The sequence below is a fragment of the Heteronotia binoei genome, chromosome 18, assembly GCF_032191835.1.
Source record: "Heteronotia binoei isolate CCM8104 ecotype False Entrance Well chromosome 18, APGP_CSIRO_Hbin_v1, whole genome shotgun sequence".
Taxonomy (NCBI): domain Eukaryota; kingdom Metazoa; phylum Chordata; class Lepidosauria; order Squamata; family Gekkonidae; genus Heteronotia; species Heteronotia binoei.
In genome coordinates, this window is record NC_083240.1 from 40,325,897 (window position 1) to 40,350,169 (window position 24,273).

At 51.6% G+C, this 24,273-nt stretch overlaps 1 protein-coding gene across 1 annotated transcript in view; it reads left to right on the top strand.

Annotated features, from left to right (window-relative positions):
* Positions 1–328: 328 nt before the first annotated feature.
* The window catches only part of YPEL2 (yippee like 2), an 81,591-nt gene continuing 57,646 nt past the window's right edge, over positions 329–24,273 (top strand). Inside the window, exon 1 of the mRNA XM_060258907.1 lies at positions 329–465. The gene's annotated coding sequence lies outside the window, so the exon portion shown is untranslated. The remainder of the gene's footprint in view (positions 466–24,273) is intronic.

A 24,273-nucleotide genomic window follows, 5' to 3' on the forward strand; every position in this document is an offset into this window, starting at 1 on the left:
ACCGCGTCTCTCCTCCTGCAGCCGCCGCCGCTTTGTTATCCTCCCTCCCCGCGCCCATGCTGGTGAGGCCTCCGCGCCTCCCATTGGCTGCCCGCTCCCCCCCCTGCTGTCCTGGCCGCCTCCGGCTCCCTCCTCCTCCCGCCAGCCCTGCCCCCGCCGCCCCTGGTTGGCGCCTTCCGAAAAGGGGCTGCGGCCGCCAGCAGCCAACCGCGGGGGTGTTGCTAGGTGCCAGGGCGCCTCGATTGGTTCCCTGGGGTGGCCATCAGAGGCGAGGGGGCGGGGCCGGGCTCGGGTGGCCTTTATAAAGGGGCGGGGGGGGCGCTGGGGAAGGGGGCGCTTTCGGCACGGGGAGCTGCGGAGCTGGAGGGAGGAGGAGGCGGAGACTGGCTGCATCGCGGGGGCCCCGCTGCTCCTTTGCGCGCCGCCGCCGCCGGTGGGGGAAGCTCCGGCGCTGGGCAGGTGCAGGTGAGTGGCGGCGCTTCCTTCTCTCCTTGGTGTCCGATTTGGGGCTTGGGGGGACCGAGCGGAGCCCGTCGGGGAGGGAACATCGTGGGAGATGGAGCAGCGGAGAGCGCACGCCGGACTCCCTTTCCAAAGGCGCCGCGGCGTGCGCAAGCGGGAACAGAGGCGGCGGGGAGCTCTCGGCGGGCGAAGTGGGGGCCGGGTCGGGGTCCGGCGGCTCTTGGGAGTCGGGGGCAGGGCCGGCCCGGCCACTAGGTAGTTGCCTAGGGCGCCAGCCTTCTGGGGGGGGCGCGAAATTGCGTCCCTCCCCGTCCATGTGATTCGGTGATGTTCCCAGCGCAGGGGGGCGCCAGGAGTTAGCCTCGCCTAGGCTGCCCGATAGGGGGGCGGCGCGCTCGCCGAGTCGTCCGCGGGCGACGTGACGGCTCTGACCGGGGCTGTGTTCCAGCGCTGGCGACGACAGACCCGCTCGCCTCTCTAATCTCCTCCCGCTGGCCTCTGCCTGCCTGTTGTCCCCTGCTCCTCCCCAGAGGGGGGCATCTCCGGCTGCACCAGAGGACTTTTGGTCACACAAGCCCCAATTTTGCAAAGGGGAGGTTGGGGTTCTCGCTCGGACTCCTCCCCGCGCCCCCTTCTTCCAAGTTCGGAAGGGGCTTGTTTGCTCTCCGGTGGCGTTTTGCACCGGTCCAGACCAATGTTCCCTCTAAGCTGCAGCGCCTTGGGAGCAAAAATTCTACTTTGTGAGCCTTCAAGTGGTGAGCTCCTGCATGAGTCCTTTAGTAAAATTAATTGTGCTCTGGGTCATCCTTCCTGAGCGAAGACAAAAATGTGTGGAGAGGAAAGGTCCCCTGGGCAAGTACCAGTCGTTTCCCACTCTGGGGTGACAACGGAGTGGTTTGCCATTGTCTTCTCCATTCATCTATACTTTCCCCCCCAGTAAACTGGGTGCTCTATCGACCTTGGAAGGATGGAAGGCTGAGTCAACCTCAAGTCGGATATCTGAGAACCCAGCTTCTACTGGGGATCGAACTCAGGTCGTGAGCATAGTGTTCATACCACAGTTATGCAGTACGACTCTAAAGCTAAAAAACGGTGAGCTAGCTCACACTAACTCAGCTTGGAGGGAACGCTGGTCCAGAGGCTTCGGTGGGGGGGGGGGGCATGCGCTGGTCAGGCTCAGCAGGGGAGACGGAGATGGAGCTGCCTATGTTGCAAGATCATAAACACTGTGCTTGGGGGGAGCAAGAGGCCCCCTTTCTTGCAGAGCCGGGGGGGGGGGGGCTGTTGGCAGCAGGCCCAGAGAGGTGGTTGGTTCAGCATCGGTGGTAGTCCCGGACTCGTGGCTTTTGAGGACCGCAGCTGGTTTCCCTGTGCGTCGCTCAGTGGTGGCGCACTTCCTTGGGATGCCAGAGATCGCAGGTTCGATCCCCGGCATCTCCTGCCCAAGTCCCCAGCAAGTCTGCCAGGTGGGTCCAACTCCGTATGGAGCAGCTTCCTCTTTACAAAGGAGACCCTGCCGGAGGCTTCAGTGGATTGAAGCCTAAGTGCTTTTTCATGCTTCTTGTGTACTTTTCTTCTACATGGCAAATTAGGGCAGGTTGCTAAGGATGCCCATTTTAGAGACGGGAAAGCCGAGGCAGAGGGGGTGGTAGAGTAGTGGTTTAGTGGTTTGCGACTGGGTCGTGGCATGTATCTTTCTCTCCTGCACTTCTTCCTGGTGGCTCACGGCAGCAGACACATCCTTCTCCATAATGCCCCCCCCCCCAATGTTACCCTCACAACAGCCCTGTAAGGTAGATAAGGCTAAATGAAGAAAAAGGTGCTCCATGGCAAAGGCTAGATTTGAACTGGAGACTCAGCACTCCGGGTCTGATTGGCTAACCATGAGCATATCCAAGTCCCTGGATCTCTGATGTGAGACAAGGAGTTTGATGTAGCTCAGTTTGTGTGTGTGTCTGTGTATGACAGAGAAAATGGGTGCATGTGCTTGAACGAGTAGTATAGCATTTCTGAAGGAGAGACGTGCTCCTTAGGAAGATGATGATGATATCGGATTTATATCACACCCTTCTCTCTGAATCTTGAGTCTCAGAGCGGCTCACAATCTCCTTTGCCTTCCTCCCCCACAACAGACACCCTGTGAGGTGGGTGGGGCTGAAAGGGCTCTCACAGCAGCTGCCCTTTCTAGGACAACCTCTGCGATAGCTATGGCTGACCCAAGGCCATTCCAACAGCTGCATGTGGAGAAGTGGGGAATCAAACCCGGTTCTCCCAGATAAGAGAGCTATGGCTGACCCAAGGCCATTCCAGCAGCTGCAAGTGGAGGAGTGGGGAATCAAACCCACTTCTCCCAGATAAGATTCCATGCGCTTAACCACTACACCAGACTGGCTCTCAATCTAATCCTAAATGGATGGGTCGGACATTCTTAAAACAACAGAAGAGCCATACTGGATCAGACCAGAGGTCCATTGAGTCTCACCCATTAACTTTGGGGGGTCAACAAGCAGGGCATAGAGGCCAAGGCCTTCCCCAGGTGTTGCTTCTTGGTGATGCCATCGTGCATGCGCTTGGGATCATGAGAGGCAGTCTGGTGTGGTTGTTAGGTGGTTGGAATAGGACTCAATAGGTTCAAATCCCGTTCCTCTACGAAGCTCAGTAAATGACTTTGAGCCAACCACTTGCTTTGTCGTCCTGACCCGCCTTGCAGGTTGGTTGGGAGGATAAAATGGGGATGGCGACAGCCATGTGCCCTCCTCGGGAGAAGGGCGAGAGGTCATTAAATCAGTCACACAGAGGTCCAGAGCAGGATCACGGAGGTATCCCAGAGCAGAACCCAAAGGAACCCTGACTCTTGGGTCCTGTCCTACAAACGGCGGCGGGTGGGTTTAGAACCGATTAGCAAAAGAGCCCACCCTCCTGCCAGGAAAATAGGTAAAGGGTCTTTAAAAAAAAATAGGCTGTCGATACCATGCTGCTGAGTAACATAAACATGTGCAGTGGTGCTAGTAAATGTCGATAGTGAACATCCCTACGTGTGTGTCTCTTGGCTGGGACACGAGTGGTTATCTCTTGCTTCCTGCTTGAGTCATGGTGCATCTAGCTCCTCTCAGAGTAGGCAGTAGCTACCTATTCAGGGTGAGACTCGGCTTGCAGGCTGCTACTGGTGTTCTTTAAACGCCCTTGTTGTAGAATCCCTGCAATTGAAGAAATATTTCAGGTGGCAAGCCATGTGCCCTCTAAGCTGCAGAGTCTTGCGAGCAAAAATTCTACTTTGTGAGCAACTGGCATTGAAGTTGTGAGCTGCTGCATAAATTATTCTGCTCTGGGGTCAGTTTTCCTGAGCGAAGACAAAAAATGTGTGAGCTGGAGGCGAACAATCTGTGAGCTAGCTCATGCTAACTCAGAGGGAACACCAGTGGCAAGTGGTGCAGGGAGGGGGTTGTGGAAGGTTTCTGGGAGGTCTGAGCAGGTCTGAAGCACCCGATGGGGCCCAGCCTCCTTGTGGGTTTTATGAGGCCCCCCTAACCTTTGGCTCCCCCCTCCCCCTAGAGATCCCTTGCCCCTGTAGCCTCAGCACGTGAAGCAGGTAGTAGCACCTGGCAAGCTCTCTCCTGAAACACTCTGAGCAGAGTTGGGTGGGCAGCCACCCCCACCCCCTTATCCCAGCAGCCCTTAGTCCAGCCATGAAGAGTTGAACATATGAAGCTGCCTTCTACTGAATCAGACCCTCAGTCCATCAAAGTCAGTATTGTCTACTCAGACTGGCAGCGGCTCTCCAGGGTCTCAAGCTGAGGTTCTTCATGCCTACTTGCCTGGACCCTTTTTAGTTGGAGATGCAAGGGATTGAACCTGGGACTTTCTGTTTACTAAGCAGATGCTCTACCACTGAGCCACAGCCCCATTCATGGCTCTCCAGGGTCTCAAGCTGAGGTTTTTCACGCCTACTTGCCTGGACCCTTTTTAGTTGGAGATGCCGGGGATTGAACCTGGGACCTTCTGCTTACCAAGCATGTGCTCTATAATAATATAATAATAATAATAATTTTTTATTTCTATCCCGCCCTCCCCGCCGGAGCAGGCTCAGGGCGGCTCACAACATAAAACACACATTACATCAGTTACAATTATAAAACACGGTTAAAACAATTACAAAGTATTAAAATTCACAAAACAGTATGGCGTTATAACAGGTTTCAATAAATTTCAGCAGTAAAAACATTTCAAGAATAAAAGCATTTCTAGCAGCATATCTAGTTTTGTCACAGTTTTTCCACTAATTTTCGCTAGTTGAAGGCCATCTTGAAAAGGTGGGTCTTACAGGCCCTACGGAATCCCTCTAAACATCGTATGGCCCTCACCTCCTCAGGGAGTTGGTTCCACAGTAGTGGAGCAGTAATAGAGAAGGCCCGGTCCCGGGTGGCTTTCAGTCTGGCCTCTGGGGCTCATATGGGGAGAGACGGTCCCTTAGGTAGGTAGGTCCTCGGCCATATAGGGCTTTAAAGGTAATAACCAGCACCTTGTAGCGAACTCGGTATGCCACTGGCAACCAGTGCAGTCCGCGCAGCCCCGGCTGTATGTGCTCCCACCTTGGGAGCCCCAGCAATAGCCTAGCCGCCGCGTTCTGCACCAGCTGCAGCCGCCGAATTCGGCACAAGGGCAGCCCCATGTAGAGGGCGTTGCAGTAGTCCAGTCTCGAGGTGACCGTAGCATGGATCACCGTTGCTAGGTCACGGCGCTCTAGGAAGGGGGCCAACTGCTTCGCCCGACGAAGATGAAAGAACGCAGACTTGGCAGCGGCCGCTATCTGTGCCTCCATTGATAATGAAGGCTCCAGAAGAACCCCCAAGCTCTTGACCCTGTGTGCCGCTTTAAGCTGCACACCGTCAAGGACTGGCAAGGGGATTTCCCCTCCCAAGGCACCGCGACCCAAGCACAGGACCTCTGTCTTCGTTGGATTCAACTTCAGCCCACTCAGTCTGAGCCAGCCTGCCACGGCTTGCAATGCTAGGTCCAGGCTTTCTGGGACGGAGCCAGGCCGGCCATCCATTAGCAGATAGAGTTGGGTGTCATCAGCATATTGATGGCACCCAAGTCCAAACCTCCGGGCAATCTGGGCAAGGGGCGCATATAGATGTTAAATAACATCGGGGAGAGAACTGCCCCTTGTGGGACCCCACATACTAGTGGGTGCCTCCAGGACCGTTCCCCCCCAATGGCCACCCTTTGTCCCCGTCCTTCGAGGAAGGAGGAAAGCCACTGTAAGGCCAATCCCCCAATCCCCGTGTCGGCGAGGCGGCGGGCCAGTAACTGATGATCAACCGTATCAAATGCGGCCGACAGATCTAACAATATCAGCACCGCCACGCCGCCTCGATCCAGATGCCGCTGGAGGTCATCCACCAAGGCGACCAGCACTGTCTCCGTCCCATAACCCGGACGGAAGCCGGACTGGTGAGGGTCTAAGGCGGAAGTGTCATCCAAAAAACTCTGCAGCTGTAACGCCACTGCCCTCTCTATAACCTTACCTAAAAATGGTAGGTTCGAGACCAGCCGGTAATTTGCCAATTCGGCCGGGTCTGCTGTACTCTTTTTTAGGAGAGGGCGGACCATGGCCTCTTTCAAAGATGTTGGAAATTGCCCTTCCAAGAGGGATCTATTTATGATATCCCGTATAGGATATCTAAGCTCCCTCTGGCAGGATTTAATTAGCCAGGAAGGGCATGGGTCAAGGTCGCAAGTTGTAGGGCGTACAGTTGAGAGGACTTCGTCGACTTCCCCAAGACTAAGCGCGTCAAAGTGATCCAAGATAACACCAGAAGACAGGCACGGAGCCCCGGATTCGTCTGCTGCAGTCAATGTGGCAGGAAAGTCCTGGCGGAGTGACGAGATTTTATCTGCAAAAAATTTCGCAAAAGCCTCACAGCCTATTTCCAATTCTTTCATGTTTGGTCTGCCTTGGGGCAGAGTGGTCAGATTCTCAATTATCTTAAATAATTGTGCTGGGCGCGAATTTGCAGATGCAATCCTAGCCGCAAAGTATTCCTTCTTTGCAGCTTTGACTGCCATCTCTACCACTGAGCCATCATCCCTACCCATGTGTTGGGGGCTCCATGTGCTGTCTTTTCCCCCCACTGCCATGAGCCTGAACAGTAAGTTTTTGGGTGGGTGGGGAGAGAGGCCCCTAGATTGCACAGGCTGCAAGAGCAGCTAGTGTCCTTTGGGGTGGGGAGGGAGGGAAGAGGGCAGCCAGGACATGTCTCCGCCAGCCAGTGTGTACAAGCTGTGCATGTTCCCTGCTGCCCCTGGTTGGGGAAGGCCGCAGGAAAGCAGGGAAATGGGGATGGAGCGCAGAGATACAAATCAGCCTTCTTTTGAACCGGGGAATTGGTAGTTGATCACTGCAGGCTGAGCTCCAGGAAATGTAGAAGGGGAATCGGAGCGTACATGCAATTTAAATCACACTGGAGAGAGGAATCATAGAAGAGTCATAGAGTTGGAAGGGACCCTAGTCATCTAGTCCAGCCCCCTGCACAATGCAGGAAACTCACAAACTCCTTCCCCTAAATTCACAGGATCTTCATTGCTGTCAGATGACCATCTAGCCTCGGTTTAAAAACCTCCAAGGAAGGAGAGCTTGCCACCTCCCGAGGAAGCCTGTTCCACTGAGGAATCGCTGTAACCGTCAGGAAGTTCTTCCTAATGTTGAGCCAGAAACTCTGTTGATTTAATTTCAACCCATTGGTTCTGGTCCTACCTTCCGGGGCCACAAAAAACAATTCCACCCCATCCTCTATAGCAGGGGTGGCCAACAGTAGCTCTCCAGATGTTTTTCTGCCTACAACTCCCATCAGCCCCAGCCATTGGCCATGCTGACTGGGGCTGATGGGAGTTGTAGGAGAGCTACTGTTGGCCACCCCTGCTCTATAGGACAGTCCTTCAAGTCTTTGGTGACCCTATCACCTCTCAGCTGCCTCCTCTCCAGGCTAAACATCTCCAGCTCCTTTAACCTTTCCTCATAGGACTTGGTCTCCAGACCCCTCACCATCTTTGTCACCCTCCTCTGGACCCATTCCAGCTTGTCTATATCCTTCTTAAAATGAACATATGAAGCTGCCTTATACTGAATCAGACCTTTGGTCCATCAAAGTCAGTATTGTCTTCTCAGACTGGCAGTGGCTCTCCAGGGTCTCAAGCTGAGGTTTTTTCACACCTATTTGCCTGGACCCTTTTTTGGAGATGCCAGGGATTGAACCTGGGACCTTCTGCTCTACCACTGAGCCACCGTCCCTCCCCGAATGGGGTGTCCAAAACTGAACACAATACTCTGGGTGAGGTCTTACCAGAGCAGAGTAAAGTGCTCTCACCCCCATGCCCCCCCTCCTATGGCCCCCTCCACTTGTGACTCTTAGCTATGGGGCTGGGTCTGAGCCCCATTATTGGAGCTCTCTGTTGCACATGATGCGGCCTGCATGCTGTGGAGATAAGTTATGCTGCTGGCTACACAAACCTCCCCCCCAACCGTGTGACTTGTTTCTATTTATTTATCCCTGCTGCCGCTGGTTAGGTCTCTGGAGAGGAGACAGCTTCTCTCTTTGCAAGCTGTGCTCTCTGGTCTAGTCCAGGGAGGGAGGAGGGGACGTGGCTGTTTGCAGGATTACAATCTGCTATGCAAAGCCAAGGGGGCTAGGTTCAGAATCTGCTATGCAAAGCCAAGGTGACTAGTGGCTTTATTGCACAGATTTTGTGTTCCTCAGAGTAACAATCCTCTTCCCCCAAGTTTTCAGAGCTTGGTAGGCAGAAATCGGTGCATTTGAAACGTTTCTGGATCCCAGTGTTTAGAAAAAAAAAAAGTAAAATGTCATGCTGAAAGCGAATGATTCAATGAAATTGCTGAGCAGTCGGGTTAGAACTGATAAAAGGAAGTCGTTCTTCACCCAAAGAGTGATTAACATGTGGAATTCACTGCTGCAATTTACCTTTAAAATTTACCTTTTTTACCTGGTTTCTAAGTCTTCAGGAGGAGACGTAGCCCACAAGTTTGCAAGGATATTTTCACAGCCATCGCGTGTGTGCCGCTTTTTTAAACTAAAAAGTGGGAGCTGTCAGAGGGCCGGATGATCTTGGCCCTTGTTGTGTCTTTGCTTTGTCATGGTTCTGTGGCCTGCACATGGGCCTGGAAGCGGGAGGAATCCAGTGCCGGATTGAAGCCCCAGGGGAAATAGCTTTTACTGTGCATCTCTTCAAATGCAGCCACAGAGGTTCTCTCTCTCCTGGATGGCTTCTCTGTGTCTCTTTAAAGTGTCCTCCCCCCCCCGCCCCAAATCTCAGGCAGACAGATTGAAAGAAATCCCATGGCAGAAATAGCAAAACCATCTCCTGGTCTGCTTTGATGTCTCCCTCCCACTTTCCTGACTTGTAGGCCTTGCAAAAGTAACCGAGAGGCAGGCTGCTTGGTCATCTTTCTCATGGGAGGGAAACCACCAAAGGAAGTGTGCGCTGTGTAAATGCTGCTGGGAGAGGCTCCTGTGGGTAGAAATAATCTGCAGTGTACTTATTTAGTGTGCTGTAGGGGCCAGGCTTCCATTAGGGAGACCCAGGTTCAAATCCCCACTGTGCGAGGTGCCCTCGGACAGGAGTGGCCAAGCTGTGGCTCGGGAACCACATGTGGCTCTTTCAGAAACATTTTGTAGCTGTCAAAGCCCCCACCAACCTGTTGGCTGATTTGGAGAAGGTATTTCTCTCTTTAAATCACTTCTCCAAGCCCAACAAGCCGGAGTATGCATTTAAAGTTGCTTTCTTTCCACCTCTTCTCCCATTCTTCCTCTCCCCCATCTATTTGTCTTCCTTTTTTCCTGTCTTCAGGCTCTCAAACATCTGATGTTGATGTCTTGCTGCTCTCAAACATTTGACATTTATTTTTTATGGCTCTTAAGTAAGTTTGGGCACCCCTGACTTAGAGTGAGTCTCTCTCTCTCTCTCTCTGCCTGCCTGCCTACCTCACTAGGGCCGCTGTGAAGACGAAAGTGGAATGAGCCCTTGTGTGCCGCTCTGAGTGTCTTGAAAGCATCCTGGAACAAATATGGTATTGCCTCTTTGGAGGAAGCTGCCTTACACAGAATTGAATCACCGCTCAACCTAGCCAGTAGGGGCATGCTCAAGCAGAGAAGAGTCTCAGACTTCTTATTTATGGTCACAGACCAATTAAAATACAGGAATTTAAAAGATTCAACACAAGGCTAGAACCTGTGCTACAGTAAGGATTAAAATGGGCAATCGTTTCGATAAGTTGAATATAAAAAAATGACATAGAAATCAAGACACCAGTTAAAACAGAGCGTCTTAAAACTAAGAAGCAGAGAAGAGTTTTTCTTGACTCCAGAGAGTGCAAAACTGGAGGCAAAACGAGAGCCGCAAGACATGAATGTCTGAGGAAGGAAGGAAGACAAATGGAAGTGAGGAGTGAGGGAGAGGTGAAAAGAAATCAACTTTAACTTTAAATACATTCATCAAGCTGCCAGCTGGCTTGGCCTGGAGAAGTGATTTAAAGAGACAAATGCCTTCTCCAACAGGGCAGTGGGGGGCTTCGAGAGCCGCATACTATGTGTGTAAGAGCTACATGTGGGTCCTGAGCTGCGGCTTGGAAGGAAAATAGCTGGGGGAGGGAGAGGTGGAAGTAAAGCAACTTTACATGCATTCTCCAAGCTGCTGGCTGGCTTAGCAAAGTGATTTGAAGAGAGAGATGCCTTTCTCCAACCTGGCACACAGGCAAAAAGGGGATTTGAGAGCCACACAATATGTGCGAAAGAGCCACATGTGGCTCCCAAGCCACAGTTTGGTCACCTCTGATCCAGGCCAAGATCACTTGTTTCAGCTAGCAGGGGGCCGTGGGGTTTTGGCACATGACCTGTGGGTGCCGTTGCCCAGTGTGGCCCCTGCTGTCTGTTCTGGGAAAGTGGGCAAGGCCCAGGGTTTTGGGCAGAGAAGGGGTTTCCCTTTGCTAAGGGCCCTTGTCCTTGGTGCGCCTACTTTAGTGATGTCTGCTTTGACTTGCAATATTATTGCAATTTTATTGCGATAAAAACGGCCAACGGCATGCTGGGAATTATTAGAAAGGGAATTGAAAACAAATCAGCCAGTATCATAATGTCCCTGTATAAATCGATGGTGCGGTCTCATTTGGAGTACTGTGTGCAGTTCTGGTCGCTGCACCTCAAAAAGGATATTATAGCATTGGAGAAAGTCCACAGAAGGGCAACTAGAATGATTAAAGGGCTGGAGCACTTTCCCTATGAAGAAAGGTTGAAACGCTTGGGACTCTTTAGCTTGGAGAAACGTCGACTGCGGGGTGACATGATAGAGGTTTACAAGATAATGCATGGGATGGAGAAAGTAGAGAAAGAGGTACTTTTCTCCCTTTCTCACAATACAAAAACTCGGCATTCAATGAAATTGCTGAGCAGTCGGTTTAGAACAGATAAAAGGAAGTACTTCACCCAAAGGGTGATTAATGTGTGGAATTCACTGCCACAGGAGATGGTGGCGGCTACAAGCATAGCCAGCTTCAAGAGAGGATTGGATAAAAAAATGGAGCAGAGGTCCATCAGTGGTCCACAGTATGTGTGTGTGTATATATATTTGACCACTGTGTGACACAGACTGTTGGGCTGGATGGGCCATTGGCCTGATCCAAAGTGGCTTCTCATGTTCCTAGTGGATCGCTTGGATACAAGGCCCTACTGTCAGGTTGAACTTTCAACATGCCAGGCAGGTACTCCACTGGAGTTGTGGCCTCCCCCCCCCCCAATTTTAAAACTTGTGCACCTGCAGAGTAATATTAGAAAGGCCCAGATGAGGCATATGGAGGCCCAGACTCATTGATTTGGTCCTTCAGGTCAAGGCATTACTGAATAAGACAGGAGTCCCCCAGCTCTGCAGGGACTCCTGCTTAAGAATGCAAGAGAAGCTGTGTTGGATCAGGCCAATGCGCCATCCAGCCAAACACTGTGTCACGCAGTGGCCAAAAAACCAGATGCCATCAGGAGGTCCACCAGTGGGGCCAAGACACTAGAAGCCCTCCCACTGTGGGCCGCCCAGCACCAAGAATGCAGAGCATCACTTGCCGCAGACAGAGTTCCAACAATATGCTGTGGCTAATAGCCACTGATGGACCTCTGCTCCATATGTTTATCCAATCCCCTCTTGAAGCTGGCTATGCTTATATTCAGTAGTTATGGTGCACTTTCCAACTGGATTTTAGCAGTTCACACAGTAAAATCCAGTTGGAAAGTGGATTGGAAGTGCATTATTTTTTTGTGTGTGATCACAGCCTTTGTTAAAACTCTACTAAGTAGAACCATGACGTGTCTCTGGCATTGTTGACTGAGGTTAATTTTGGGATTTGCTGCATTTCTTTTTTTTAAAGGCAAAGGTTTGAATATTTGGGGGTGGGGTGGAGGGTTCAAGTACAGTCTCTTCCACACGGCAAGGAGAATTTCAGCAACCGCGGGGCATGGCAGCTTGGTGCTGGCAACATACGTGTTAGTGTCTGTCAGCCATGGGAGCTAAGCGGAGCCTCAGTGCTGTGAGGCAGGATACCTGGATTTAACTAGGTGCTAGGCCAGGGGTCTTCCATCCTTCCGAGGTCGGTAAAATGAGTACCCAGCTTGCTGGGGGGAAAGTGTAGATGACTGGAGAAGGCAATGGCAAACCACCCCGTAAAAAGTCTGCCATGAAAACGTGAAAGCAGTGTTACCCCAGAGAGAGCCCTGTGGTGCAGAGTGTTAAGCTGCAGTACTAGCTCTGCTGATGACCTGAGTTCGATCCCCAGTGGAAGCTGGGTTTTCAGGTAGCCGGCTCAAGGCTGACTCAGCCTTCCATCCTTCCGAGGACAGTAAAATGAGTACCCAGATGACTGTGAAAGCAACGTCACCCCAGAGTCGGAAACGACTGGTGCTTGCACAGGGGATCTTTTCCTTAAAGAGCCCTGTGGCTCAGAGTGGTAAAGCTGCAGTACTGCAGTCCTAAGCTCTGCTCACGACCGGAGTTCAATCCTGGCAGAAGCTGGGTTCAGGTAGCCAGCTCCAGGTTGACTCAGCCTTATGAAAGCAACATCATCCATCCTAGAGTCGGAAACGACTGGTGCTTGCACAGGGGACTACCTTTACCTTTTTAGGCCAGGGGTGGCCAAACTTCTTTAACGTAAGAGCCACATAGAATAACTGTCAGACATTTGAGAGCCTCAAGACATGAACGTCAGATGTTTGAGAGCTGGAAGGAAGGAAAAATAGATGGAGGGAGGAAAGGAGAGGTGGAATAGATGGGGAAGGGAGAGGTGTCTCATCTGTGGGCACTGTTGGAATTTTGACATCAGGTGATTGACATAAGCACAAAATGGCCGCCATAAAGGACACCACATCATAAAGCACCCAAGGACAGGGCACAAGAGGAGCAATTTACCCTGGGAAAGGGGGGGAGGGAGAAGGGCGGGGGCAACGTTGTGATGGCCACTGCCACCATAACATTATTTTAATTTGAACAGCCAATTAGAGATCCAAGTTTGGTATAGTGCAGGGGTGGCCAAACTTGCTTCATGGAAGAGCCACCCAGAATAAATATCAGATGCTTGAGAGCTTCAAGACATGAATGTCAGATGTTTTGAGAGCCACAAGACAGGGAAGGAGGGAGGGAGGGAGGCAGGCAGGCAAATATTGGGGGTGGTGGAGGAAGAGGTGGAAAGAAAGCAACTTTAAATGGCTTCTCCAAGCCAGCCGATGGGATGGTGGTGGCTTTGAGAGCCGCACAATATGTGTGAAAGAGCCACACGCGGCTCCCGAGCCACAGTTTGGCCACCCCTGTGCTAGCCTTCAGTGGGAGATGGCTGTTGCCTGCATGGGTTGGTTTGTTTGTTTGTGCTTCTTCCAGGCTGCCTGCTTCTGAAAATGGATCGATGGGCCTTTGGTCTGAACTTGTAGCAGGCATTTAAACATGTATATGTTTAAAGTCAGGAATTGTGGCAGGCCCAGCCCAGGTTCTCTGGCTTTGGGTGTCTGCAAGGGTGTTGCCCCATCCGAGGCAAAAGGTGCCGTGGGGAGGCTGCCTGGAGACTGCGGTGGTGACGGACCGGCTGGGCAGCCTCCCTGGCTGCCGGGGAGGTCTCTGGGTTCCTCTGCAGTTGCCAGCAGAGGCCTGGTAGCAGCTGCAGTTTCCTGGCTGAAGCAGCACATTTCCGACTTGTATATCCACATTGTTTCCCTCGGACTGCTGGCCTAGCTATAAATTACGCCGCTGGCTGTCTTGAGGCCCCATTTCATTAAAGAGCTCATCGGCCTGATGAAGATGCTGGCCCGTGGCTGGCAGCGCCATCAGTAGTGGAAAGGGGGGGGGTTGCGTTTGTGAACATCGCGCCCTCCTCTCGCGTTGGCTCACCCCGAAGGCTGGGCAGAGAGAGAAGACAGAAGACCCTCTTGAGCCCAGTGAAAGTGCTGGAGCTCCCTTTTCAATGCCGGCTCTCTGTTCTGGGCTTTTGAAATAAATCACGAGAGTCTCTGAGCATGAACTGAGTGTTTTGTCACTTACCAAGGCAGGAGTAAACACCCTATTATCAGGGGTGGCCAAATTGTGGCTCAGGAGCCACATGTGGCTCTTTCACACCTATTGTGCGGCTCTCAAAGCCCCCACCACCCCGTCAGCCAGCTTGGAGAAGGCATTTCTCTCTTTAAATCGCTTCGCCAAGCCAGTCAGCAGCTTGGAAACAGCGTGGTAAAGTTAAAGTTGTTTTCTCTTCCCCTCCCTCATCTGTTTGCCTTCTTGTCTTACGACTCTCAAACATCTGGCATTCATATCAGGTTCAGTCACTGGCATCTCCAACTCAGAAGGGTCCAGGCGTGAAAAACCTCAGCTTGAGACCCTGGAGAGCCGCTGCCAGTCTGAGTAGACAATACTGACTTTGATGGACCCAGGGTCTGATTCAGTAGAAGGCAGCTTCATATGCTCATATGTCTTGTGGCTCTCAAACATCTGACATTTATTCTGTGAGGCTCTTACATTAAGCAAGCCTGGCCACCCCTGCCCTATATATTTGAGATTAGGGACTAGTATGTTCCAGAGTTGGTGGGCTGGGGTCTCTTCTCTCCCTCCCTCCTGCTTTCACGTAATAGACTGGGGTAAGAGAAGATACTGGATTTATATCCCACCCTATACTCTGAATCTCAGAGCAGTCACAATCTTCTTTACCTTCCCCTCCCCACCCCACAACAGACACCCTGTGAGGTGGGTGGGGCTGAGAGGGCTCTCCCAGCAGCTGCCCTTTCAAGAACAACTCCCGCGAGAGCTATGGCTGACCCGAGGCCATTCCAGCAGGTGCAAGTGGAGGAGTGGGGAATCAAACCCCGGTTCTCTCAGATAAGAGTCCACACACATAACCACTACACCAAACTGGCTCTCAAACTTCTGAAGTGGTGATTGGAGAACTGGCTTCATGCCTGAGGAGGGATCCGAGCTCAGGTCTCCTATCCGAAGACAGTTTGTTGCACTGTTTTCTCCTTGAGCTCCGTGTGTTTTGCATTCCTAGATACACTCTCGGGTCACACTTAATTTTAAAAACATTTCCTAGGTTGCCTTAAGTTGAAATCTGAAGCCAGAGGTGCTCCCTCCGTGCTTGGGAGTCACGTGTGGGTCATTGGCACATGTCCTGTGGCTCTTTTGGGTGTCGTTGCCCAGTGTGGCGCCTGCCGTCTCTTCTGGGAAAGTGAGCGAGGCCATTGCCCTTTGGGGCTTGAGGAGGACAATGTGGTTCCCGTCTAGAAGCTGCTGCAGCTGCTCGAGGACAGGTAAGCTGTGAGCCTCCTGAGCTATGGGCCTCATTCTAGGAATGGAGGCAAATGGCCTGTCGTTTCCAACACCACCCTGCAACCCATCCACTTCCTTTGCAGCCCAGCACCTGGGCAGCAGCTGCTTAGAGAACAGCAAACTGGCTGCAGGGAAGAGAGATCATAAGCAACACCATGGCAGTATCTGAAGAAGTGAGCCGTGACTCACAAAAGCAGGGGTGTCAAGCATGCGGCCCGGGGGCCAAGTCAGGCCCCCAGAGGGCTCCTATCAGACCCCTGAGCAACTGGCTGTCATCTGCTTCCTTCTCCTCCTCTCTTGCTTCCTTTGGCATCACAGCTTGCTTTGCCAGGCTCTCTCAATTGCATGGCAGAGCTACTGAGCCAAGCCTCTCTTTCTTCTATTGGCTGAGGCTCCTCTCCCTCCTGGCCCCCCTGGGGAAGGAAGGAAAGAGCCAGAGCTTCCTTTCCCCAGTTTCCTGGATCCCATGGGAGAAATACAAAGAAAGCACCTTTAAGACCGAGCGCTAATGTTTTAAGCATGTTTTATTTTAAGTTTTTTAAAAAATCTTTGTGTCCTTTACAAAGTTTATATCTTTGCTACTTGGCATTACATTTTATGGAACACGTGGTCCGGCCAAACAAGGTCTCATTTATGTCAGATTCAGCCCTCATATCAAATGAGTTCGACACCCCTGCACAAAAGCTCATATTCTGCTACAAATTTTGTTGGTCTTTAAGGTGCTACTGAACTTCTTCTCTTTCTGCCATGGTGATAAGCAGGGCTTTTTTTGTAGCAGGAACTCCTTTGCATATTAGGCTACACCTCCCTAATGTAGCCAATCCTCCTGGAGCTTACAGTAGGCCCTGTAAGCTCTTGGAGGATTGGCTACATCAGGGAGGTGTGGCCTAATATGCAAAGGAGTTCCTGCTACAAAGAAAAATTCCTGGTGATAAGGTTACCAACTCCAGCTTCTAGGGGGGTTCCTGGAGATCACAGTTCCTGTTGAGAGGAGGAAGTTTGGAGACGGATGTCCCCTAGGATCCATGGTATATCATAGATCAGGGTTGGCCAAACTTGCTTAACATAAGAGCTACATAGAATAAATGTCAGATGTCTGAGAGCCACAAGACAGGAATGTCAGATGTTTGAGAGCTGCAAGACGGGGAGGGAAGGAAAGAAGATGGGCGGAGGGGGAGAGGTGGAAAGAAAGCAATGTTAACTTTAAATGCATTATTCAAGCTGCCACCTGGCTTGGCTTGGAGAAATGATTTAAAAAGAGAAATGCCTTCTCCAAGTCAGCTGACAGGGCAGTGGGGCCTTCAAGAGCCACACGATATGTGTGGAAGACCCACATGTGGCTCCTGAGCCACAGTTTGGCCACCCCTGTCATAGAATCTGCTTCCCCAAACTGCCATTTGCTCAGAATCTCTGTAATCTGGAGGCTGGATGTAATTGTGGCAGACTTTCCAGCCCAATCCAGAGGCTGGTAGTTCTACATTTTGGCAAGCCACCCAAGAGAAAAGCTAGTAGTATTCTCCTTTCCCCACGTCCAGCTTGCTCTCCTCTTTGCTTTAGCGGTATCACTTGACTGAACCGCTGTGCCAGATGCCGAAGAGAAAAGTGGGAAGACGGGGGAGAAAAGCCCTGCGTTTCGTTTGAGATACAAAAGTTCAGCAGCAGTTGGGAAAGGCAACGCAGGAGCAATGAAAAATAATTTAAAGGGTGATATATTTAATATTGGAATTTAGGTAATTGTCTAGGGTAGGGTGGCCCAGAGGGCATCTCGGCATGTGGCTCTTTTTGGTTGGTGACAGTTGTAAACGTGGCTCTCTGTGAGTTGAAGAATGCTCCTTTAAGCATGCTGCAAGTTCTGCTCAGTTGTTTATAAAGCAACAGAACAAAGTTTTGAGTCCGGTGGCACCTTTGAAGTCCAACGAAGTTTCATTCTGGGTATAAGCTTTCTGTGCACGCACACTTTGTTTCTGTTACTGCATACCGACACGGTGAGCCCCTTGGATCTGTGTTTATAAAGCACGTTGCCAATTGCTTTCCTTTTTTGTTTATATTCACCCATGTGACAGTCCAGTGGCCCCAACTTGTTTGTTTTGCACATGAGTAACAGAAGCAGAGAGAGGCTTGGCCCCCAAGGCTGTGCAGGGAGACAGTGGCAGAGTCTGGGATCCGTATACAACGTGCTGGAAGGAATGACTGGGGCGAAAGGATTGGGGCTGTTTTGATTTGGCAGGCTTACCACAGGGTAAATGAATGCGTTGCCTCAATTAGAAAACATCTTGCTCCAAATGGGATTTTGCAATACTTACCTGGTCTCCGTTCAAAATTAATTGTCCATTTCCTCTGGGATCACTTGGAATTAGAGCATCTTTGTTACAGAGGGCAGAAGAGAGAGGGTGAAATGGGGGTGGGCCCAGTGTTCTGTAGCGGTGCTTGATCCAAGCTTTGCACAGTTTAGGTACCCTAGACTGTTCTTTTCCTACATTGACTGGTTTTGTTGTCTTTGCTGGTTTTCATGTTTGCCTGCATTGTTTTCCAGTTCTTCAGTCCTAGCCCCAAGGCATTGCTTAGCTGTTTAAAAAAAAAAAAGGTATAGTCAGTCCCCTGTGCAAGCACCAGTCGTTTCCGACTCTGGGGTGACGTTGTTCTCACAATGTTTTCACGGAAGACTTTTAATGGGGTGGTTTGCCATTGCTTTCCCCAGTCATCTACGCGTCCCCCCCCCCCAGCAAGCTGGGCACTCATTTTACCGACCTCGGAAGGATGGAAGGCTGAGTCAACCTGAGCTGGCTACCTGAACCCAGCTTCCACCAGGATCGAACTCAGGTCGTGAGCAGACTGCAGTACTGCAGCTTTACCACTCTGCGCCATGGGGCTCTGCGCTGTGGGGCCCTGTGAGCTCTTGGAGGATTGGCTACAGCAGGGGCGTGTGGCCTAATATGCAAAGGAGTTTAGCTGTTAGTTTCATTGAATTCTTTTCATCGCGTTTTGTAATCCACCTGGAATCTGAGTAGGAAAGGTGGGCTATAAAAGAAGTTAACATTCAAACTCCTGTCTCACACAATGGCCAACCAGTTCCTCTGGAGGGCCAACAAGAGGTCACAGAGGCCGAGGCCTACTCCTGATGCTGCCTCCTGACTGGGATTCAAAAGTTGACTGCCTCTGATCATGGAGATACTGCATCCCTCCCTGGGAACGACGAGGGTCTACAGGAGATGGAAGCCAAAATATGTTGTAAACAGTCTAGCAAAAAAGGGCACACAAATGGACATCCAGCAGGCCTGCCCTGTTGCCGAAGGCATTTAGCAGCTGATTGTGGGAAGACCATGCCTAACCACCCCGTAAAACGTCTGCCGTGAAAACGTGATGCGACGGCACCCCAGGGTCAGAAACGTCTGGTGCTTGCACAGGGGACTACCTTTACCTTTTTTATGGTCCTGAGAGGCATGACGGAACTAAGCCAAGCTTGTGGGGGGGGGGGAATGGAACAGGACAGACGTCTAATACAATACATAAATCCACGTTTGGGGTTGTTACCTGGGTTCTGCCAATGTGATACTTCTGACAGAGCTTCGCGTGCACATGTCAGATGGCTGGCGAGTGCTTGGCCCTTTAGTATTCTTTTAACATTCAGAATAACTTCCAGTGAGAAAACAGTTTGTAAAGGAAACCGCTTGGGCTGAGTTCTGTGGAGGTTTTCCTTGCCTTGTGCCATCTTAGGAGACCCTCCCACTGTGTCCAAGCTAGCAGGAACTCCTTTGCATAATAGGCCACACACCCCTGATGTAGCCAATCCTTCAGGAGCTTACAGTAGGCCCTGTAAGAAGAGCCCTGTGAGCTCTTGGAGGATTGGCTACAACGGGGGCGTGTGGCCTAATATGCAAAGGAGTTCCTGCAGCAAAAAAAACCCCCTGCAGTTCCTGGATCTCTGCTGTGCCATGCCGAACGGAGCTGCAGTTCCAGCTGTGAATGCAATCGATGTTTCCACCCGCCGTCCCTTGTGGCAGCAGAGGAAAAATACAAGGCCCTGATTGCTTGCGCCTAATCAGGATCTCTGCAGTAGAGGCTTAGGGAGGCTATATAGGCTAATGAGGTTACCGGGTGGGTTACGTGTGCTTTGTGTAATGTCCTGCACACAGGGTATCAGAATGTCATGCCGTCCCTTTCTCCACCCCCGTCTCTCCTTTTCATTCAGGAGGACTGTTGGTTCCTCCCTCCCTTCTTTTTTAAATACTGTAACTGGGGGGCTGCTGATTTTGAACGGGAAGGCTCTGAACGAATGAATCTCCCTCCCCCCGTCTCGTTAGCAGGACGAGCAGCTATCACTGAGCCCATGTTCTCATGAGCAGGTGGGAAACCAGATTCCAAGTTGCAACAATTCAGGCTACGGATAGGTCCGGTGCCACTGGCAGATATCCATGCGCATATACAAACTGGGAGAGCCAGTTTGGTGTAGTGGTTAAGTGTGCGGACTCTTATCTGGGAGAACTGGGTTTGATTCCCCACTCCTCCACTTGCACCTGCTGGAATGGCCTTGGGTCAGCAATAGCTCTCGCAGGAGTTGTCCTTGAAAGGGCAGCTGCTGTGAGAGCCCTCTCCAGCCCCACCCACATCACAGGGTGTCTGTTGTGGGGGAGGAAGGTAAAGAAGATTGTGAGCCGCTCTGAGACTCTTCGGAGTGGAGGGCGGGATATAAATCCAATATCTTCTTCTTATCCTTGCACACAGAAAGCTAGCCTAGCCTTTTCCCTGCTGTGGCGAGTTTCTACATAGAATCATAGAGTTGGAAGGGACCTCCAGGGTCATCTAGTCCAGGGGCGTCAAACATGCTGCCCGGGGGCTTAATTAGGCCCCTGGAGGGCTCCTCTCAGGCCCACAAGCAACTGGCTGTTGTCTGTTTTCTTCTTTCTTGCTTCCTTCTGCATCACAGCTTGCTTTGCCAGGCTTGCTCAATCGCACAGGAGCTACAGAGCAAAACTTCTGTTTTCACCATTGGCTGAGGCTCCTTTCTTGGGGAGGAAAGGGGGGCTGAGCTTACTTTGCCAGCCTTTCTCAATTGCACAGCAGAGCTACTGAGCCAAGCCTCTCTTCCTTCTATTGGCTGAGGCTCTGCTACCTAATCTTAAATAGGTACACATATGGTCCAGCTCAACACGGCCCAGCCCGACATGGCCCGGCAAAGATTCATTCATGTCAGATTCAGCTCTCATAACAAATGAGTTCGACACCCCTGATCTAGTCCAACCCCATGTACAATGCAGGAATCTCACAAATACCTCCGCCTACATTCACAGGATCTTCATTGCTGTCAGATGGCCATCTAGCCTCTGTTTAAAAACCTCCAAGGAGGGAGAGCCCACCACCTCCCAAGGAAGCCTGTTCCACTGAGGAACCGCTCTAACGGTCAGGAAGTTCTTCCTAATGTTGAGCTGGAAACTCTTTTGACTTAATTTCAACCCATTGGTTCTGGTCCTATCTTCTGGGGCCACAGAAAACAATTCCGCACCATCCTCTATATGACATCCTCTACATGCAAGGGAATAGATAGCATCTTCGGCCTCTGAGCCCCGTGGCGCAGAGTGGTAAAGCTGCAGTACTGCAGTCCTAAGCTGTGCTCACGACCTGAGTTCGATCCCCGGAGGAAGTTGGGTTCAGGTAGCCGGCTCGAGGTTGACTCAGCCTTCCACCCTTCTGAGGTCGGTAAAATGAGTTCCCAGCTTGCTGGGGAGAAAGTGTAGATGACTGGGGAAGGCAATGGCAAACCACCCCGTAAAAAGTCTGCCGTGAAAACGTGAAAGCAACATCACCCCGTAATCGGAAACGACTGGTGCTTGCGCAGGGGACCTTTCCTTTCCTTGGCCTGTGACCCAGGGATGGAATTCTAGCAGGAGCTCCTTTGTGTATTAGGTCACACCCTCTGATGTAGCCAGTCCTGCATCTTACAGTAGGCCCTATACTAAGAGCCCTGTAAGCTCTTGGAGGATTGGCTACATCAGGGGTGTGTGGCCTCATATGCAAAGGAGCTCCTGCTAGAATTTCACCCCTGCTGAGACCACATTGGCTTCCAAGCCGCTGTCTGGCTGCCCCTGTTATATAGCTTCTCATCGTCCAAACCTGAGCTTTTGACATCGCACGTATGCAGAGCTTTCACGACTGAGCCTTTATTGCATAGCTAGTTTATCAGCCAGCTATTCTGATTCCCTCCCCCACCCCCAGAAGGCTCAACTGGTTCCTACTTCATACCAGCCCTGGAGGGTAATATTCCGGGGAGTGTCTCTGTGAAAAAGAAGGCCAGGTGTCACCGGGGTGGTTGTCATTTTGAACCGACAGGAAACGAGAGCACAACAGCAAAATTTGACCTGCCCACACCTTCCTCTTGGCACCGAAATCACCTAGCAAGCATTAATTAAGTGTTCCATTCATCCAGCTAAATATACAACTCCTTTTTTTTTTTTGCCCTCTCCGCTCAACAAGTGTCACTCGGCAAGAACAGGATGGTTGGATGCTTGCTGGAGCACGCTGCCTCAACGACAACGCTCAATAAATACCCTCAAGTTTCTAGTCCTCGCGAAGGTTAGGGAAAGCAGGCTGAGGCTAGGAAGAGGGGGGGGGTTGTCAGGGCTCTGTGGGCCGAAGTGCCAGTTCAGGTGGCAAACGGGGAAGTAAATTTTACCCCGGTGGCTGATTGGTGACCGGTGCTTTCTGCATTCATGTTGTTGCGCCGTTGCAGACGCTGGGAGCCAAGCAGCCCGGCAGACACGGGAGGGAGGCGTCAGTGCGGATAAGTCATGGTGAGTGATGTACATCGGTGGCTGCATGGATGAACGCATCACCATCATTCACAGGTTGTGAATGCTCGGGGGCCTCTGGTTTTAGTTCATACAAGGGGGACGCCATGTGCATGGAGCCAGTTTGGTGTAGTGGTTAAGTGGGCGGACTCTTATCGGGGAGAACCGGGTTTGATTCCCCACTCCTCCACTTGCACCTGCTGGGATGGCCTTGGGTCAGCCATAGCTCTCACGGGAGTTGTCCTTGAAAGGGCAGCTGCTGTGAGAGCTCTCTCAGCTCCACCCACCTCACAGGGGGAAGAAGGTAAAGGAGATTGTAAGACACTGTGAGACTCTGATTCAGAGAGAAGGGCGGGGTATAAATCTGCAGTCTTCTTTGCATATATTGGATCCACTCAGGGCTTTTTTTGTAGCAGGAACTCCTTTGCGTATTAGGCCACAGCCCCCTGATGTAACCAATCCTCCTGGAGCTTGCAGTAGGCCCTGTACTAAGAGCCCTGTGAGCTCTTGGAGGATTGGCTCCATCAGGGAGGTGTGGCCTAATATGCAAAGGAGTCCCTGCTACAAAAGGGGCCCTGGATCGACTTCCAGGCACTCTTGGCAAGCTGTTGTGGAGAAGAACTTTGGGCTGCAGCCTCCATAGGCTACATCAGGCGCTCCCAACACGGTGCCGGTAGAGGCTATGGTTCCTGGTGTCTATCAAGTATTTTTAGGAAGTGGTTGTGCCCGGGTGGGGGGTGCTGTCTTGCAGGGCTTCTGATTGGCCGCTGGAATTTAGAAGAGTTGCATATATACCCTGCCCTTCGCTCGAGTCTCAGAGTGGCTTACAGTCTCCTTTTCCTTCCTCTCTTCACAACAGACACCCTGTGAGGTAGGCGGGACTGAGAGAGCTCTAGGATCCAAGGTATATCATATCATGGTATATCCTAGAGCACGGCTGACCAAAGTTGCTTAACATAAGAGCCACAAGGCATGAAGGCCAGATGTTTGAGAGCCACAAGGCATGAAGGCCAGATGTTTGAGAGCTGCAAGACATGAAGGCCAGATGTTTGAGAGCCAGAAGGAAGATGGATGAATGAATGGATGGGGAGGGGGGGAGAGAGAGGTGGAAAGAAAACAACTTCAACGTAAAATGCATTCGCCAAGCTGCCAGTTGCCTTGTCTTGGAGAAGTGATTTAAAGAGACGAATGCTGGCTGCTGGGGGAGGGGAGGGGCTCCAAGAGCCACACAATATGTGTGAAAGAGCCACATGTGGCTCCCGAGCCACAGTTTGGCCACCCCTGTTGTAGGATTTGCCAGTAAATCCTGCAACATCGCCCCTAAAATCATGATAACCTTTCTTTTTTTTTTGTGCTGGAAGTGAAGTTGCACACCAGCCTGATGCCCCCACACCTTTCCCTGGCCCCCACATTCTTTCAGGGGCACAAGGCGGTGGCCTGGATATTCTTCTTTTTCTCAGCGTTCGGATGGCTACAGCCTTCTTGCACATCTCAGCAGCCCAACAAGGTGCTTTGAGAGGAGCTGGAGTCAGTCCTGTGTTTCCAGGCAAGGTTGGCCTTCTTTCGTCGTTGGTCTTTTCCCCAGTTATGCCCGCCTTGCCCCTTCTCAAACCTTCAGGCAAGGCTGCATCCCTTCTGCCCCTTCAGCCAAGTGTGACGTCCCTGGCAGAAGGCAAGCGACACGGCATGAGGCACTGGCATCGGATGGCTGGGAGCGGCTGGGCACTCGCTCGCAGGTCTCTTGTCCTTTTTTTCATCATCCGGCAAGCTTGGAATATATTTAGCCCATTCAGTTGGAGGGCCGGTGTCCCGTTACCCCAGACTGCTGAGCTGTTTTTAAAAAAAATTTAAATGTAAAAAGAAGACAGATCCCCCTTTGTGTTTAAATTAATTTGACTTGCAATTTTTCCCCCCCTCTTGCCTTGCAGCCCAAATAGCTGGGGCGGGCGTGGATGTCCCCCCCCTTCACGTTTGGGGCAAGCTTTGCTTTTAAAGTGCCTTTCTTCCTCCCCCTTCAGCCTGGAGCCTTTTGCCTTTCTGCTTTCTCCTGGCAGCCCACGCAGCTGTATCTGTCTGGAGCTGTTATTGCCTCTGAGAGGCCTAGAAGAGACAAAAACCGACCTGCCAAGTGAAGGTGGCTGCCCTGCTGTTATGGATTTGCTCCCTTGCTCGTGTGCAC